This window comes from Oncorhynchus clarkii, chromosome 1 (assembly GCF_045791955.1).
Source record: "Oncorhynchus clarkii lewisi isolate Uvic-CL-2024 chromosome 1, UVic_Ocla_1.0, whole genome shotgun sequence".
Lineage (NCBI taxonomy): Eukaryota > Metazoa > Chordata > Actinopteri > Salmoniformes > Salmonidae > Oncorhynchus > Oncorhynchus clarkii.
Window position 1 is genome coordinate 26,103,172 of NC_092147.1, and position 15,550 is coordinate 26,118,721.

The following is a 15,550-nucleotide window of genomic DNA, read 5'->3' on the forward strand; positions in this document are numbered from 1 at the left end:
GCAAAATAAAGAATGAGGGCACTGTGTGGATAGTACTAATAACTTAAAACTGATCCATACAAACATTCACAAATTCAACGCGATTGGTCTGGTTAGCCAAGTCCTTTGTTAGTACATTTTTTACTAAACTTTACAGAAACTCACCCTCCTGCGTGGGATGGGACAGCGAATGTCAGGCTGATTGCCAAAGTTTTTGTAGGTAATGTAGTGCTCTGAACAGATGAAAACTCCACTGGGACCATGAGAGCCTCCAGAAACTGGACAAAAGAGGGGGTCATGATGACACAATGTTTACACTAGGGATGCAAATTTCGGTAAATTATGCTCCCGACTAACTGACCCTCATTAACCGGTCAACAAACTTTTTTTTCCAAACAGTAAAATACTATCACAGACCTGTATATAATGATGACATGCTTGTCTCCGCTCTAACAATAAGAGTTATTCCAAGGTGGGGAGGCAGGCGACAAGTTTAGGCCCAAAATAAAGACCACAGAAATGCATTGGGATTATTTGGGACCAATTTTGGTCGAGAGCGAAACCTCTCGCTTCGCCTCTTCCTCTCCGATACCAAGCACACATACAACGTTTTTCATTTAAGAGTTTAACAGAAACATGCAACAATAGAAAACCTACAGTCCTCCAGTCAAAAGACTACAGCCTATTACTAAACATGCAACTGCTGTAATGAAGCAGCTACTAAAACATCATTTTCAAACATTACCAAAAAGCAATTCATGGGAAAACAGTTCTAAACAGCACATGTAACAAATCTCAGTTCGAAATTTAGAAAGAGGGGAATTTAATAGTAACTAGGATTCGGAAAGTATTCAGACCCCTTGACTTCCCCACATTAGAATACGGCTGCAACGTAACAAAAAATAGATTAAATCGTCCCCCGCCAATATACATGCCATACCCCATAATGACAAAGCAAAAACAGTTTTTTTTTTAAAAGTATATGGAAATATCACATTTACATAAGTATTCAGACCCTTTACTCAGTACTTGGCTGAATCACCAGTCTTCTTGGGTATGACGCTACAAACTTGGCACACCTATATTTGGTGGAGCTCCTCCCATTCTTCTCTGCATATCCTCTCAAGCTGTCAGGTTGGATGGGGAGCGTCGATGCACAGTTATTTTCAAGTCTCTTCGGAGATATTCGATCAGGTTAAAATGTGGGCTCTGGCTGGGCTACTCAAGAACTTTCAGAGACTTGTCCCGAAGCCACTCCTGCGTTGTCTTGGCTGTGTGCTTAGGGTTGTTGTCCTGTTGGAAGGTGAACATTCACCCCAGTCTGAGGTCCTGAGCGCTCTGGAGCAGGTTTTCATCAAGGATCTCTTTCCTTTGATCCTGACTAGTCTCCCAGTCCCTGCCACTATAAAACATCCCCATAGCATGCTGCCACCATGCTTCACCTTAGGGATGGTGCTAGGTTTCCTCCAGACATGACACTTCAGGCCAATGAGTTCAAGCAGGATTTCATCAGACCAGGGAATCTTGTTTCTCATGGTCAGAGTCCTTTAGGTGCCTTTTGGCAAACTCCAAGTTGGCTGTCATGTGCCTTTTACTGAGGAGAGACTTCCGTCTGGCCATTCTACCGTAAAGGTCTGATTGGTAGAGTGCTGCAGGGTGCACCTGAGTTCAAATTCGAGTCTCATAGCAAAGGGTCTGAATACTTATGTAAATACGGTATCTGTTTTTATTTTTAATAAATGTGCAAAAAATATTAAAAAACTGTTTGCTTTGTCATTATCGGGTATTGTGTGTAGATTGAGGGAAAATGTTTTAATTAATACATTTTATTACAAGGCTATAACGTAACAAAATGTGGAAAAAGTCAAGGGCTCTGAATACTTTCCGAATGCACCACATGTGTACAACTTCATGAGCTGGATTGCTCGTCGTCGCAATTGTTTTATTTTCGTTTGCGCTCATTAGCATATTTAGCTAGCAGCCTCCTTGGAAATGTTCTATTATTTGTGCTAATGTGTTAGCATTCTGGTCACATATGCTTAATGGTCTATTTTGTGTTTTTGTGACGATATGAAAATCTGGAAACTGCCCAACCCTAGTTGCTAATATGACTAGGACTGTGCCTTTGGCTTCTTATATGAAACCAAATAGAACAGGAGAGAAATGCTGGTTAATGGCATGAGGAAGTCTTGATAAAATAATTGCCTCAACATTTATGGCTAGATTTTTGAAAGGCTACTTTGAAGCAAGACATGCCTCATTATTTGACATTAAGTAAAAGGTTTAGCTTTCAAACAATTACTGCCTCAAGCTCACAATTTAAATTGTAGCTATCAAAGTTCAACATGCGATTGCATTTAGAATTGTTATTTGTTGCTCAATGACTGGGCTTACAGAAGCAGGTTTCACTCCATGACATGCTTTTTGACGAGCTCTCGCGCTATTCAGCTACTCAAACTAGGCTCCAAATGCAATAAATAAGATGCATGACGACTAACAAAAATACATGCGCCAATTTAATTCCACACAATTATGCAAATAACCCTAGAGACCGATAAGCACGACCAGTCAAATGTATTTTCGGCAGCTAACCGATTAACATACCTGGTTTACACTGTAGTGTTACAAAAAACAATCCAGGCTTTGAAGACACTAACAGAACAGCTACAACAGTGAGCTTGTTTGTGTTGAAATCAGAAGCTCTCTCCAGTGGATAGTCAGGGAAGAGACATGATAATCACATGTCAACCCAAATTTTCTGCACAGATTCTCTCTATATAGTGGCACTGTGGCCATTTCCCAGCCAGTGGGTGTGCAGTCATCCAAACAATGAGGACTAATCTTCACCCCAGCAGGAAGAAGTGAGGAGCAATGCGCAAGGGCAGACCTCATCAGCAGAACACAAGAGGAAAGGCTGCAAACAACTCATAACTTGGCTCTGACCACCCTCTACTGGAAATAATAAGTAGCTACCTGTGATGAGGAAGTTGCCATGCTCCTCCTGGGCCTAGCTGTACTTGCGCACCACGTGGTTCAGACCGAGGTCCAACTCATAGAAGGTCAGTGTCTGCTGGGTATTGGATGCAGCCTCTCCAGTGGGGTCATTGTCAGCTTCCTGGACGGAGGTAGAAGTAATAGGTCACATGCTGTGGGTCAGTGGAAACAAAGAGGACGGGATGAGGATTTACAGGACAGCTGTAGTAGCAGAGCAGCTGGGGATCAGAGGTGTCTAAGCTCTCTCCAGTGGTTTGTCAGAGAAGAGACATGAAGACTCATCATTTCAACAACACTTGGGTGGGTAGAGAGCGAATAAAGTAGCAGCACATCTGAGTCTGTGTAAAGAAGTCCAGGTATGTGGAACGTAACAAGAGTGCATGAGCCAATTCACATATCATAGGGGTCAGTGCTGGGCTCTCACCTCATAGTCAGTCTCTAGACAGGCAAACATTGGGTTCTCAAAGCCCACGTCCACTCCTACCACGTGGTACACCAGCAGGTTGGCCTTGTGAGCCTCCAGGGGCGAGGAGATGGTGAGACGTGCTGCTGCATCTCTGTTCAGGATGTATACCAGCTTCTGCTTCTCAATGGCACTTGGAAACACAGAGGTAATCAGTAAACTACAACACCTGGAAACAAATATGTAAATCAGTAAACTACAACTCGGAGATGAAAACCGTCCATCAAGTCACAGATGTCAACAACAAAAAATTACCGTTATCAACACTTTCCAAAACAATCTCTCTCAGTTCTCTGAGCTTATTTACCCATCATGACTGCCCTGCCCTTGGGGTCGACGACAAGGAACTGTCCAGGGATGATGCGACGACAGCCACTCTTGCCAAAGGTCTCCTGATGGATCTTCTCAAACGTGTTATTGGAGGGGTGGTACTCCAGGATCACGATGAGGCCCGAGTCACTGCCCACCACAATGTAGTCTAGGGATGAAAAGCACAAATGTCTCAAAAGAGATTTCAAAATCAGAGCTTTTCAACCACATACATAGAAAATATGAATCTACATTACACACAGCAACTACTCTTTTGACGCCAAGATTGAGTCATATCTATATACCAAAATGCAATCTCAGGTGTACAGGCAGACACACATACATACATAACACACACCTTTAGTTCCTCCAGTCAGCCTGAAGGCCATAAGGGAGCGGATATTGCCAAACACCTCCATGGTGAGCAGGGTATGAACCTTCCCTGTGTTGGCATCTGGACGCAGGAGCTCAATGATCTTCCCCCCCAGAAACAACTATCTCCTGCATCTTGGTTCCCGCAAGGCAAGTCAATAAATATTCCCAAAAATGATCATAGGTGACATCAATTTTATACAGTATATACACAGGGTGAAAGTAGATTTCTTCCTGGTACGGGACCTCTTCAGTGTGCACACGCTTGTACTTTTCTGTGTTTCATTCTAAACATAGCATTACATATAGAATCCATATGAATTTAATAGGATCTCTGTGGGCCTAATAGTAAAGATTAGTCATTTAATTCAAACATGTATTACCTTTAAATGTGGCATTACCAAAAACCAGTTGTGATGTTTTCATCTGATTGTCAAACAATAATTTCAAAAGGCACCTGTAAGCCTGGCTACCTACCCACTTGTGTACACTAAAAAAATTCCAGCATCCATACAGTGCACTGTGCACCTACCATTTTAGAAATGCAAACAAAAACATCTCTTACAAAACACCAAGAAGGTTCATGAATGACATTCAGTGATGGCCTTTCATCAAGCATACACTTGCAACCTGAATTGCTGCATAAACTGCACGTTCAAGTCCATTCGCTCATTTTCCATGTGACTGACATGCAGTAATGATAGTGTGAAAGCTTCCAGTTCTTGGCATATATGTTTTAATTGTGATAGGCTCATGGTCAACCGGTATGGTGTAGCTACACTATTTATTCTGCCGTTACTGTTTCGGCTTACTTTCACCCCATATAAACACTCAGGGATGAGCGAGCACAAGAAGGGATGTTACACCAACTGCCCAAAAGTATGTGGACACCTGCCCATTAATATGAAGTTGGTCCCCCCTTTGCTGCGATAACAGCCTCCACTCTTCTGGGAAGGCTTTCCACTAGATGTTGGAACATTGCTGCAGGGACTTGCTTCCATTCAGCCACAAGAGCATTAGTGAGGTCGGGTACTGATGTTGGGCGATTAGGCCTGGCTTGCAGTCGGTGATCCAATTCATCCCAAAGGAGTTTAATGGGGTTGAGGTCAAGAATCTGTGCAGGCCAGTCAAGTTCTTCCACACTGATCTCGATAAACCATTTCTGTATGGACCTTGCTTTGTGCACGGTGGCATTGTTATGCTGAAATAAGAAAGGGCCTTCCCCAAACTGGGCATGGTGATCTTGGGCTTGTGTTGCAGCTGCTCGGGAATGGAAATTTATTTCATGAAGCTCTCGAAGAACAGTTATTGTGCTGACGTTGCTTCCAGAGGCAGTTTTGGAACTCGGTAGTGAGTGTTGCAAACAAGGACAGACGATTTTTTAAGTGCTACGGCACTCTGCGGTTTCATTCTGTGAGTTTGTGTAGCCCATCACTGCTCATAGACATTTCCACTTCACAATAACAGAACTGACTTGTTGGAAAGGTGCCATGGTTTGAAAGTCACTGAGCTCTTCAGTAAAACCATTCTACTGACAATATTTTGTCTATGGAGATTGCATGGCTGTGTGCTCGATTTTATACACCTGTCAGCAATGGGTGCGGCTGAAGTAGCCGAAAGGGTGTCCACATACTTTTGTATATAATGTGTATGTACCTGAGAAGTTGCCATGGATGGCGTGGGTGACGCCAGCAGCAGGGTCAGGTTATACAGAAACAGTGGCTGTTTCTCAACCTTCAGGTGCAGGTGAAATAGGCCACAGCTGTGGGAGAAAGGATTAGTAAATTGTTGCACACAAAAAAGTTTAGCATTGTTGGAAGTGTTAAAACATAACTAGCAACGTAGCTTTTATATGAAAGGGTATCAATTGGCTAGAGACCTCAGCTCTCATAATGCAACAAAGTAATGATCGTCGTTGATACTGCACACACATTTGCAAGAAAAGCATTTCGTCATCTGTTGACAATAGTTAGCTAGTCAACATTGATTACAAACAAAACCATAACTATTTAGCTTTAGCTAAGTTAGACTACTGTAGCTAGCTAAGATTAGCAAGCCAACTTTGTTAAGTGGATTGTACACAAACCCACTGGTCGCTGCTGCAACTAGGCAGGTCCGACTTTACCAAGGAAAACACAAGAATAACAGGAGCCTACCATTACAAAAACACTTTACGAAATAGACAAAGCAACTTTGCAATACTTAGCTTGCATACTAGCCTAAAAAAACAGCTGCGGTGCTAGGCTTTCATTCAGCCAGTCGTCTATCCAAAACCGGTCATCTTTAAAATTGAGAAACACGTAACCATTTTTCTATTGATATTTTATTTTCAATATTGTATTGTGGGGATACTGTATGCAAATGATTTACGGTGTAGCATCTGGGATGAAGCTAATATCAACTTGATGACAAATTTCATTCACATTGTGAATGTAATGATACTTTTACGGGTAAACGCTTGCTGTCGATCGTGGGTCCTTCATGATCTGCGACTTCATTAAACAAATTCGGTCCACAACGTGCCTGAAACATAGCGACACAATTATAAGGACGTAACATGGAGTTCAAAGATGTTACATGAAATAAAATGTATGGCGTGTCTATCGAAATTATGCTATCAATTGTTTAAATTAACAAAACAATTAATGAAAAAGCGGCCAACAGCAACACATTTAACAGTTGACACAATTCCACTAGGTGGCGACAATGCATATGCTTTGCTTAGAAGCTGAGGTGGCTCAGTGGGATGAAATATGCAGACAAATACAGGAACTATGATGCAGGTAATCAGTGCAGACTCGGAAAAATATGTCCCCCTCATAAAACTCCACAACGTGTTAGAATAAATCACTAGCTCACAAAAACGAAATGTAAAGATTAGAATATAGATAGAATGTGTAGCAGCATATACATTCTTTGGTAAAAGTTAAATGTACATAATGAAGAGCCGCCTATAGCAGGGTTCCCCAAACTCGGTCCTATAGTCCATTGCTCGTGTTTCTTGGCCCAAGCAAGTCTTTAATTATTGGTATCTTTTAGTGGTTTCTTTGCAGCAATTCAACCACTAAGGACTGATTCACACGGTCTCCTCTGAACAGTTGATGTTGAGATGTGTCTGTTACTTGAACTCTGTGAAGCATTTGTTTGGGCTGGAATTTCTAAGGCTGGTAACTAATGAACTTACACCCTGAAGCAGAGGTAACTCGGGGTCTTCCTTTCCTGTGGCGGTCCTCATGAGAGCCAGTTTCATAATAGCACTTGAAGACATTTTCAAAGTTCTTGAAATGTTCCATATTGACCGACCTTCATGTCATAAAGTAATGATGGACTATCATTTATCTTTGCTTATTTGAGCTGTTCTTGCCATTATATGGACTTGGTCTTTTACCAAATAGGGCTATCTTCTGTAAACCACAAATTTACTTTTAACAAGGCACACATGTTAATTGAAATGCATTCCTCATGAAGCTAGTTGATGCCAATAGTTTGCAAAACTGTCATCAAGGCAAAGGGTGGCAACTTTGAAGAACCTCAAATAAAATAAAATATTGATTTGTTAAACACTATTTTGGTTACTACATGATTCAATATGTGTTATTTCATAGTTTTGATGTCTTCACTATTTATTCTACAATGTAGAAAATAGTAAAAATAAAGAAAACCCCATGAATGAGTAGGTGTGTCCAAACTTTTTACTAGTAATGTATTTAATCATCATCATCATTATTCTGGTATTTGCGCATGCCTGTATTTTCAGGACAGTCTTGATGAACATGATGAAACTACAGTTCCCTTGAAGCACACTACTTACCATGGATTTGCCGAATTCACACAGCTGTGGCGTTGAAAAGAACGTGTATGCAGTGATGCTAATTTAGCAATTTTGTTGCTAGATTTAGCAACTTTTCAGAGTACCCTGGCAACTTTTTTTTCAAACAGCATCTAGCAACAAATTTAGCTACTTTTAAAAATATATATTGGAACTTTTAGCAACTTATGAAAAGTGACTCAAACGCTAAAATGCACTCATGTTCCCTCTAAATGACACAAAAACGATTTTCTCTGTCACATACTCAGTCACAACACACGTCCTGGCAGCAAAAGTGCATTGTGAGTGACGTCAGCAGCAGGCGCTCAGCTCTTGCACAGGCAGCAGCAGGCCAGCAGTAATTTCAGCAAATAAAAAATCATTGTCGGCTGACTGCTTCAACAGAACTTAAAACATCAATCAACATGTCTCAATCAAAATTGTACAGCCAGAAGTACAGAAAAGAGTGGGAGTCTGTACCTGAATTTAAAGGGTGGCTGAAGCCAGTAATTGGGGATGATTGTCAGGCATATTGTGCGAACTGCAGATCAGACATGCTTGCAAAAATGTATGACATCAAAAAACATTGTGCTACAGCAAAGCATATAAATAAATCAAAACCGTTCAACCCCACAACTCAGTCTACATTACCACAGTTGATTAAGAAAGTGGATGACTGGAAAAGAGCAGAAGCTACTATGGCAATGGCCACTGCAGAGCATTGTTCGCTGCTAGCATGCGATTATTTAGGTATGGCTTGCAAAGCTGCCTTTTCAGATTCTGTGGCAGCAACAAACTTCCAAATGCACCGCACCAAGTGCACAGAAATGATTAGGGGAGTACTGCCTCCTTATTTTCTCAAAAGGGTAACATCAGATGTGGGGGATGAGAAGTTCAGTCTCCTTTTGGATGAGTCCACTGATGTGAATTGGATGGGGGCGATGCCAGATCAATAGCAAAGGCGGTAGTTGAGTTTCTTGAGAAGTGTAACCTTAAAAAAGAGAATCTTCAGGCACTGATAATGCGTCCTTGATGACTGGGGTGCACAACGGGGTGCACATGATTTTAAAGGAAGAATGTGCATTGCCCAATTTGGTACTCATCCGCTGTGTGTGCCAGTCTTTACAATTGACTGTCTGTCGCAGCATCCAAAGAAACCATCCCTAGGAGTGTTGAGGACTTAATCAACGAAACCTACAACTGGTTTTCCATTTCCCCAAAACGTTGCGAGGCGTACAAAGCAGTGTATGCCACCATTAATTGTGGCCAGAAACCCCTGAAGATCACCAAAGTGTGTGCCACGTTGGCTATCGATTGAGCCTGCGGTAACTTGTATATTGAGCCAGTGGGAAGAACTGAAACTCCACTTTGAGTTGACCAAGGCCTTTGAGCGTTGCTACATGGCGGATGTGCTCCACGCCATGTACATGGACAAGACCAACTATGTCTACCTGACATTCTTGAAATCAATCCTGTCTGACATACAAGTTGCAGTGAAGTGATTTGAGGCAGAACAAACAGATCCTGTCAAGCTTTTGGACAATCTGGTACACCTCTTAACATCAATTTGCAGCAGAGTAGTCAACCCAATGGCAAAAATGGGTGTCCTGAAGGATGCCATTGATGGACATCTCAGTCCATCACCATACCTTCGGTACCTTTTCGAGAGCAAGGTGTACCAACTCAGTCTTGCGCCAGAGGACAAAAAGTTCATTCGGAGACAGTGCATCAACTACATTGTTGTTTTAAGCAAGGAGCTGCAAGCAAGGCTCCCAAACAACCTTGAAGCCTTGCGAAACATGGCCTTGTTCAGTGTTAAGGAAACGCTAAAGCACAATAAGGGCACCACTGAAATGATTAAAGTAGCTGAGCTACTGGGATACCAGCCCCAAACAATTGATAAAATTGTTTCCCAATGGAGAAACATCCATCTGTTTAGGTGGGACTCAACTGAAAATACAGTCAATAACTACACGGACTCTTCCGGGTGAAATCCATTTGAAGAACTGTGCAAAGCTGCACTCGAAGTCCTGTCCTTGCCACACTCAAATGCGGAGGTTGAACGACTGTTCAGCCAAATGAGTGTGGTCAAGTCAAAGTTAAGAAATAGAATGTCACTGCACTCTCTCAACTCCATACTCCTGGTGCGGTATGGACTGAAGTGGCTGGTGATACCTGTTAACAGCATAAACTACCCAGTAAAGTTCTGCATCAGTTTGGCACCATAGAAGCATACAGCTTTAAAACTTATTGCGGATCATTGGGACGCTAGCGTCCCATCTGGCCAACATCCGGTGAAATTGCAGAGCGCGAAATTCGAATTAAATTACTATAAATATTTAACTTTCATGAAATCACAAGTGCAATAGTTCAAGATGAAGCTTAACTTGTTGTTAATCCAGCTTCCGTGACAGATTTTAAAAAGGCTTTACGGCGAAAGCAAACCATACGATTATCTGAGGACAGCGCCCAGCGACACGGAAGTCAGAAATAGTGATATAATATATGCCTTACCTTTGAAGATCTTCTTCTGTTGGCACTCAACGGCCCCAGTTACATTACAAATTCTGTCCAAATCTACCAATTATATGCATATCCTAGCTTCTGGGCCTGAGTAGCAGGGAGTTTACTTTGGGCACGCTTTTCATCCAGACGTCAAATTACCGCCCCCTATCCCAAAGAAGTTAAGGCCACTCCGTCCTCTACTGCTGGTTCCAGCTCCGTGACAATGCAGTTGGACAGTGAAGATGAAGAGGATTTCCTTGCCAATCTATAATTCATCATATCTACAGTACGTATGCAAGGAGTGGACTTTCTGGAACTGGCGGAGACACACAGCTGATGGTGGCAGTGTGTACTGCAGTGTGTGCGAAAACAGTGGTAATATCTGGAGGAAACCCTTGAGCAGCTAGCAAGCCAAGCAGCACAACAACCTGGAGAGAGCTGAAGAGAGATGATTAGCGCATACATCATTATATGAGTTAAGTTGCTTGTTCAATAAGATAGCATATATACCTTGTTATTAGCCTGTACTTGTAATTGTTGATCATTTAGGTAGCATGTTAACTAACTACCAATACACTGCTTAAAACTATCATGTTCAGAATGTGTAGGTTTACTTGTTAAAAAGAAAATAAATCAAATGTTATTGTGCAATAATGTGTAATTGTTCAATAATTCAATGTGTTGTGTTTAAAAATAAAAATGTGATCACATAAAAATGTGTTGTGTTTATATTACTTTTACAAATACAAATACATGATAATAAACAAACAAATCTAAACTAACAAATGTCAAATCAGATTTTTTGCCAAGATGGCCAGTCAATTTGAGTAGCGTTATTATGTATTCTACGTAATGACGCAGTTTTACGTTATTACGCAATGACATCACAACGTCATTTAGCAACTTTTAGCAACAAATCGACCTGCCTCTAGCAACTTCCCCTGAAAATTAGTTGGCAACACTGCGTGTATGACCAGTAGGACTACAAATCCCAAAGCCCTTCTAGCGCGTTTGAGGAATGCAGGGTGGGCTCATTTTTCCGGGGCTACCACTATGTATATACCACAGCCATCGGGGTTTCTAGCCATGACCGGTTTGAGCTGAGCTACGCGGTCCTTCCTCGCTTTTAACACTGCCCGACCTGTCGAATTTAAGTCCGTGAAACCGCCTCCAAATCAGTTTTATTTAGCCTAGGCTACATATCACAATATAGCCTCACATCTGGATTAGTCACAGCACAGGCTGAAACAGACATATCATCTCTCACTCTGATGCATTGTTGCGTAAAGTAGAAATGCAGTTATATTCCGACAACCTGAGTGCACAGAGGCAAAAACATAGGCTAGATGTATAGGTAGATGCATAAAATAATTTAAATCATAATATACTTTTTTGGGGGGGAGGGGGGACGCAGCACACGTAAAGGGATTGCTTTCGAGTTTTATACACTGGCGAAATCAGAAGATTTACAAGGTAAGACTCAAGAATATTGTTTAAATTACATTTTCATTAGACTATACACTAGGCTGTGTTGGGGATGAATAGCCTATATTTGTGAATGAATGACGAGATGTTGTGTATATAGGCTAGTCTATTTCTATTGAATGCATCTGTTGTGTCCCCCTTCTCCTGTTTGTTGGTCCCCTTACCGTCACTGGTCCCCCATACAGGAGGGAGATATCGCCTCTTTGTATATTGTTCTCAGCCCAGCTAGCACATAACGTTCTGAGGACCATGTTTCTTAAGGTTCGCACACGATCTAGCGTTCGTCTACCGATCGATTGTTCAGAGCGCTGTGTTTTAGGGACCACCCGCTGTAGACATCTAACTACCGACATTTTTCACCGGATTCTAAATGTAAAATCGGTGCGCAGTACTGTTGTCTACACTTGACACTTACATGCAACGTCTGCTGTTAGAATACGAAGCTTGCATTGAAAAGACTGATTTAGACGCACCAAAGTCGCTTTGTCGTCTGATTGTGTTCAGATCTGAGGTGTTCAGGGATGCATTATGTGAGGATTTATCCTCAGTCTGGACCGTAGACGATTTTAGCATGTAAATCTTGGTGGGGCAACAAAAAAAAGTGTGATTACATGCCAGCAAAGCCACTATACAGCACAACACTAAACAATACATTCATTCCATTATAACGGGGACAAACGGTGCCCACGAACTGTTAGGGCCTACATAAAGCTGTCCCAACAGCAGTCCCAACACCTTACCACTGCTACACCTGGCTATCAGTGGAGTCTTGTCTGGCAGCGAAGCAGTTCATTCTGCCTCATTTACTGTTTAAAAAAAAAACATAGCCGATATGCCTGACTTGCTTAAAAAAGTGTGTTTTCTACTGACAATTGAGATGTACTAACTATAGCATAAGGGGACGACAAGCGGATAAGGGGCAATCGGTAGTTTAGATTAAGACAGTAATGAGCGAGCTAGGACGGACGTAATCAATATAACCATTTGTTCAGCACATTTGAAATGTATAGTGACAGAATTCAGAACATGGACTGTTCTTACAGTGTACTAGTCAGAATCATAGGAAAAATAAAGGGGGCATATAAGCAGACAATGAAAGCTCTGTAATCAAAAACCGGTTATAGGCTACATGAGCACCACCAAGTCATAACAGTAGGTGAAATTAAGAGGTGAAAATAGACCAAATTATTAGGGTGAGGCACATGGGCTTACTACACAACATACACTTAGTATTACTTTCTTAGCTACAAGTATACTAATCTCCCTGGCAGATTACATCATTTATGCGGCAACATACAATACATACAACATACAATACTCACCTTGTTGTGCTTTGCTCACTTGAACAGGAAGGTGGTGCGGTGGTCCTTCATGGGCAAATTTTGTCATCAAAGTCTGGCATTCTCTGTATTTATGGTGCTTTCAAGACAACTGGGAACTTGGGGAAGAAAAAGGTTGAATCATGATGGCGTCAGTGATCTTCAGGTCGTAGCTTTAGAAAGAGACCCGAGTCCCGAATTTACAATTCCGAGTTGTATTGAAAGTTCAAAATGTATTTTCCCAGTCATAGCTCGTTTTTCCTGAGTTCCTGAGTTCCCAGTTGTCTTGAACTCACTAAATTCAGATTTTGCAGTTGCGAGATAACAGTTGTTTTGAGCGTGGCACAAATCATGCTTTGACAGCATGGCCAATGTTGAATGTTTATAATTTTAAACTAGGAAAAAATACCCTTAATCTTAGACTTGGGACCACACAGCCACTCCACTGAATAGCAAGCTGATGGTTGCTTTGCAATGCTTGCAGTTAGCCACTGATTCCTTCCAAACCACTCATTGTTGAATTTCAATTTCCAACTTGTTGTGTAATGTTTATGTCCAATCGCCGATGAGCACCGAAATGTTTTATCTATAATTTCTCTTAATTATTTATCTTCGTATGACAAGGATTAAAAAGGATTTGCCAGTAGATTGTCGACTTGATTCTTGATGACTGCTAGCTAAGATTTTGAAAGTATGATGTTGACATGATGAGTCCAATCAAAGCTACTGTAGATATAATGTGATTCATGTCATTTTATCTGTGGCCAATGACCTTGAGTCTTCTTGGATGGGCACTTCTAATGTAACTATGGTAGTACCCAAGGGGCATTAATTTTCTAGCTCTACCCTTAGACTTGGCGGTGACGTGGTGTCCCCATGAGTGACAGAACACTGAGCCAATCACGGTGCAACACTCCGTATTTTCTGCTGGCTTGCATTTTAGAGCTGCCTTACTCAAGAAAACAAAAAAGAGACCATGTATAAATGGTTTGTATACGGCTTTATTAACTCAATGATATACAGTGGGGCAAAAAAGTATTTAGTCAGCCACCAATTGTGCAAGTTCTCCCACTTAAAAAGATGAGAGAGGCCTGTAATTTTCATCATAGGTACACTTCAACTATGACAGACAAAAAAAATAATTTAAATCCAGAAAATCATTTTTAATGAATTTATTTGCAAATTATGATGGAAAATAAGTATTTGGTCAATAACAAAAGTTTATCTCAATACTTTGTTATATACCCTTTGTTGGCAATGACAGAGGTCAAACGTTTTCTGTAAGTCTTCACAAGGTTTTCACACACTGTTGCTGGTATTTTGGCCCATTCCTCCATGCAGATCTCCTCTAGAGCAGTGATGTTTTGGGGCTGTTGCTGGGCAACACGGACTTTCAACTCCCTCCAAAGATTTTCTATGGGGTTGAGATCTGGAGACTGGCTAGGCCACTCCAGGACCTTGAAATGCTTCTTACGAAGCCACTCCTTCGTTGCCCGGGCAGTGTGTTTGGGATCATTGTCATGCTGAAAGACCCAGCCACATTTCATCTTCAATGCCCTTGCTGATGGAAGGAGGTTTTCACTCAAAATCTCACGATACATGGCCCCATTCATTCTTTCCTTTACACGGATCAGTCGTCCTGGTCCCTTTGCAGAAAAACAACCCCAAAGCATGATGTTTCCACCCCCATGCTTCACAGTAGGTATGGTGTTCTTTGGATGCAACTCAGCATTCTTTGTCCTTCAAACACGACGAGTTGAGTTTTTACCAAAAAGTTATATTTTGGTTTCATCTGACCATATGACATTCTCCCAATCTTGTTCTGGATCATCCAAATGCTCTCTAGCAAACTTCAGACGGGCCTGGACATGTACTGGCTTAAGCAGGGAGACACGTCTGGCACTGCAGGATTTGAGTCCCTGGCGGTGTACTGTGTTACTAATGGTAGGCTTTGTTAAGAGGCCAAGAGGTGATGGTTTGGAACAACCTATTTAGGTCCTTCAATTGAACACTAGAAGCTTAATAGCTAACGGGCAGGAGTTTAAGAAGTTTGTATATGATATGGATGTAGCACCAGATGTAGTGTGTGTACAAGAGACATGGCTCAAACCTCAACTGAAGTTTGTGAATCTGGGATTCAGTTTGGTACGATGTGATAGAATTGGAGGGGTCAGGTGGGGCTTGTTCTACATTTGTTTAAGAGGGGGTGGAGTGTGCTGAGGCAGTAAAGTCTATAATTATATCGGATGCAGTATTGACCGTTCCAGTGTGTTCGGGGGGAGGAAGATGGCGGGTGGTGCCATGGTGGACAGATGA

General features: G+C 41.7%; 1 pseudogene; it reads right to left on the reverse strand.

Annotated features, from left to right (window-relative positions):
• LOC139370671 (splicing factor 3B subunit 3-like) overlaps nucleotides 1-4,252 on the reverse strand; it is a 35,500-nt pseudogene extending 31,248 nt beyond the window's left edge.
• Nucleotides 4,253-15,550: the final 11,298 nt, after the last annotated feature.